The sequence below is a fragment of the Triticum urartu genome, chromosome 5, assembly GCF_003073215.2.
Source record: "Triticum urartu cultivar G1812 chromosome 5, Tu2.1, whole genome shotgun sequence".
NCBI classification, from domain to species: domain Eukaryota; kingdom Viridiplantae; phylum Streptophyta; class Magnoliopsida; order Poales; family Poaceae; genus Triticum; species Triticum urartu.
In genome coordinates, this window is record NC_053026.1 from 120,663,088 (window position 1) to 120,667,943 (window position 4,856).

At 44.6% G+C, this 4,856-nt stretch overlaps 1 non-coding gene across 1 annotated transcript; it reads right to left on the bottom strand.

Moving 5' to 3' along the window:
* Positions 1-1,806: 1,806 nt before the first annotated feature.
* Positions 1,807-1,909, bottom strand: LOC125511706. Its single transcript, XR_007285068.1, has one exon. It is a non-coding gene; the product is annotated as a U6 spliceosomal RNA (small nuclear RNA).
* Positions 1,910-4,856: the final 2,947 nt, after the last annotated feature.

Genomic DNA, 4,856 nt, shown 5'->3' on the forward strand with positions numbered 1-4,856 from the left:
TCTCTTTCTTATTTGTGAAAAGGCCAAATATCATATATTAAGTAGCAAATACCCTTAGAAAAACATCTTTACAAAAAATAAAAGATACCTCCAAAATTTTGGGGGTGCCGAAGTCTTCTTCCTCGTGCATTCATTGGCAACATGATATGAGCAAAGCTCAGTGCCGCATTTGGGCCTCCGTCTGAGCGGAGTAAAGTTGTTGAAACCCATGACAACTTTTAGAAGCAGCGGTTGGGAAGTAATAGATGTAGATCGATCATAAGAAGCTAGTGATCGTTATCTGCATAGCAAATCGTCTCCGCGGAGAAGAAAATGCCGAAGAGGGCATGCAGAACACCCTCAGATGCGGCCATATGGACTCGAGGAATACTAATCTCACACACTCCCTGACTATACTGAGGTTAGTCAACCTTCGGCGGTCAGGATTGGAATTGGAGAACCACGACGTACAACCATGTTGTCAACTCCGCAAGATAACGCCACCAAAATAGACCTGCAAAAGGAAAAGTTAGACTCAAAGAACCAGATCTGGGGACACACAGTCCTCCACATGCCTCCCGATGATACGAAGAAGCACAACTGAAATGAGGACGAGGCGGGGAGACCTTATTCCATATTGACAACGACACCATCGTCTCGCCACCATTGATAGGAGAAATATCTTAATTTATTTCTAACGCTAAGACCGCCAAACCAAAGTCGTGGAGTCCCCGCCCGATCCCATCGTCTGAGCGACGAATGGAGGGGAAAGCCCCTCGCTAGGAAGTAGAGGAAGATGAGCCGCCGCCGGCTAGGTCTTGAAAGTCAGAGGAGGAAAAGAACAAGTTGATTGCCTGTATGCAAAAGGACCATTTCAGCACAACATAAGGGTAGGAACGTGCGAGTCTATACGAGTGAGGTTTTTGGCTATTGGACGCCAGTGAACCCGGTCTTTAAAAATATCATAAAGGCTATCTAAAGTTTCAAAAAAATCTACATCTATATGTAGATGTTTAAAAAATGTCACAAAGGCTATAGAACTTCATTTTTTAAGGAATAAAATTTCATTAAAATAGAAGAATTGTATGCTACAGAGAAGGACAAAATCCTGGCCCAAAACAACAAAATGTTGGCCCATTTTAATCCACGTATTTGTCTCTTTTGCAGACACCAGATATGAAAATGTACATTGATGAAAATTTGTAAGCCTACATACTACACATCTAAATGTATATGTACACTTATATTTAGAGTTTTTGGAGCTATGAAAATAATGTTTTTGATTAGAAAAAAAACATTTGCCTAATGCCCCAACGTTTTTCTTGATATCGATATACATGAATAGACAAATTATAGATCATGAACAAAAGAAAGGTGGACATTGGCAAATTATATAGATCGTGAACAAAAAAGTTGGACATAATGGATGTAAGAAAGGTAATTACTTTTATCAACATAAAATAAGCTACATATTTACACATTGTATAATTTGTGAAAATACTACAAGAACGAAATATAGATTATATTCCATGCCGTCATAAATATAAATATTCGTATAAATAGTATATTAGTAAAAAGTAATAATAATATCCATGTGCAAAAGAAAACAACAGGGATCAAGCATATGTCGAATGAAAAAAGATAGACAAGGACGTAACTGCAAAATGTGCAAGCACAAAAGCAAAGCAGCCTCCTCAAGGGCTTCGTTGGGAGGAAAGGCACTAGCGGAAGGGCCCATCTGTAAGACAAATGAGCTCGGAAAGCACACACGAGAAAATACCCGGGGCTGACGTGCGAGATGACAGGGACCAGCGCGCAAAATCTCGAAAAAATTTGGACCATTTCTTGATTTGTGCGTGTCATCCTTCCGCAGTGGCCCTGCTAATCTTGTCTGTATCGTTCCAATTTTACCGGATGTCCCCGAAGAGACACAAGGTTACAACGCTAAGGCTTATAAACCGGTCGGAACGTCTCTCGCTGGGCGAGGTGGTACTAAACAAGGGTGCTGTGCTGCGTTCCGCAAGCGCCAGGAACCGCGGAACCGCACCAAACGGTAAGTGGGCCGCATCTGCGTGAAAGCTAGATCGTCAGCTTGTCAGCCCAATATCTTTCTGCGAGGAGTCGGCCCAACTATACGAAGCGAGCTGGAAACACATATACGGACTGCTCGTGTCCTTTTTTCTTTTCGAGGGTACGCTCCCGTTCTACATTCATTTATGTTTTCTTTTTTGCGAAATCTACACTCATTTATGTTGATCTCAAAAACTCTTTTTTTTATGTTGATCACAAAACAAAAATTTCCCATGCTTGTCTCAAAAAATATATTTATGTTCCATGCAGGATTTCTCAAAAACCAAAATTTTGTTCCATAAAAAAAAAGTGTTCCATGCAGACTGTTACTTCGGACCCACCTCCTACGTACGGAGCTATGTTTTCCAGGCGGTGCATCCTTTGGGATAAACTTGTGTCCCGTGCATGAATGTTAAAAATCACGGAGAATCCAATCAAAATCCGTCCGGAGGCATGCACCTCGTTATCACAGAGATGATAAATCTGCGCCTAGCAACAGTTTTTCTCCCACGGAAAAGCAACTGTTTTTCTCTCATGGATGCAGCGCCGGTGATCTTGAAATTTCAGTCTAGTTTGCCTTTTTGGCTTTTGCTGCCAGTGGTATTTTGATTTTGATTGTGATGGTGAACCTCAAAGTGACCAAGTGCATGCACCCTTTGGTTTTGACAAGCCATCCCAAGTCAACACACCTCCCACGAGCTTCACTGGGTACGTGCAAAGATAATCGAATTGGACCAATGTAGTTGACAAAACGTGGGCTGCTAACTAAAATAAAGTTGCTGGATTCTTTTTCTTTCTTTATGTGATTTGAGGTAGTTGCCACATCAGCCATGTGATCCTGAAAATATCTTTAGGGTATCTCCAACACCGACACTTAAACAGCACGACATCAGTCCATGGGCCGGACTAGTCCACGAACAAGAATACAGGAGTTTGCCGTCCAATCGCATCCTCTAAATGTCCGTACAGACCCAGAAAATTTGAAATTCAAATACATAATGACCGATCACAAACAAAAAGAGGACGATCTTCGTAGTTTTTACATGACCAATCACAAAAGTATCTCAGTCGTCTAAAAAGTGGATTTTTTTGCCCGGCGGACCAGCTATCCGAGCTTATGCGCTCACTCTGTCGCCGGTTACTCCTTGCCATCCGCTTCCTTCTTGGCAGCCTCCTTCTCCGCCGTTTTCAGCTGCTCCTTCAAGCGCTTCAACATCCTAAAGGTGGACGGCTTGCACGATCATCCTTGCATCGTCATCCAACTCCTTCATCTTCAAGATCAACATCTTCGAGTCCTCTGAGGCGGTCGCGGTCTCAATTCTTCTCTCCGAGCATGATCTTCTTATCTTCGAATTTGAAATTCTTCTTGGCCGCCGCCATCAACATGTCAAACCTCTAGGCGATCTCTTTTCCTCCTTGGCGTTCGAGCGCTCAACACATATCTCTTCCTTCTTCGTCAAGTGAAAGATCGTGGATGTCGCCTAGAGGGGGGGGGGGGGGAATAGGCGCTTTAAAATAATTACGGTTGAGGCTTGAACAAATGCAGAATAAACCTAGCGGTTAATTTTTCAAGCACAAAACCTACAACAACTAGGCTCACCTATGTGCACCAACTTATGCTAAGCAAGATAAACAACTAGGTGATAGCAATATATATGACAAGAAACAATATGGCTATCACAAAGTAAAGTGCATAAGTAAAGGGTTCGGGTAAGAGATAACCGAGGCACGTGGAGACGATGATGTATCCCGAAGTTCACACCCTTGCGGATGCTAATCTCCGTTTGGAGCGGTGTGGAGGCACAATGCTCCCCAAGAAGCCACTAGGGACACCGTAATCTCCTCACGCCATCGCACAATGCAAGGTGCCGTGATTCAACTAAGGGACCCTTGAGGGCGGTCACCGAACCTGTACAAATGGCAACCCTTGGGGGCGGTCACCGAACCCGTACACTTTGGCAACCCTTGGGGGCGGTCACCGGTACCCGTCAAATTGCTCTGGGCGATCTCCACAACCTAATTGGAGACCCCGATGCTTGCTCGGAGCTTTACACCACAATGATTGAGCTCCGAACACCACCAATCGTCTAGGGCGCCCAAGCACCCAAGAGGAACAAGCTCAAGGGTACCAAGCACCCAAGAGTAATAAGCTTCTTAACTTTTAACTTCCACGTATCACCGTGGAGAACTCAAACCGATGTACCAAATGCAATGGCAAGGGCACACGAAGTGCCCAAGTCCTTCTCTCTCAAATCCCACCGAAGCAACTAATGCTAGGGAGGAAAATGAGAGGAAGAACAAGAAGGAGAACACCAAGAACTCCAAGATCTAGATCCAAGTGGTTCCCCTCACATAGAGGAGAAAGTGATTGGTGGAAATGTGGATCTAGATCTCCTCTCTCTTTTCCCTCAAAAACTAGCAAGAATCCATGGAGAGATTGAGAGTTAGCAAGCTCGAAGAAGGTCAACAATGGGGGAAGAACACGAGCTCAAAGGATAAGGTTCATTGGGGAAGAAGACCCCTTTTATAGGAGCTCCCGAATCCAACCGTTATGTGCTCAGCCCGCACACGAGTGGTACTACTGCTCCACGAGCGGTACTATCGCTGGAGGAGTGGTACTACCGCTTAACATGGTCAATACACCCCAACGAGAGAGAAAAACACGAGCTGAAAAACTGCCAGAGAGGTAGAGCAGTATGAGCGGCACTACCGCTGTAGCCAGCAGTACTACCGTTGGCCGCAGTTGTACTACCGCTTGGCCCAGCGGTACTACCGCACAAGAGCGTTACTACCGCTCCTACTGCCGC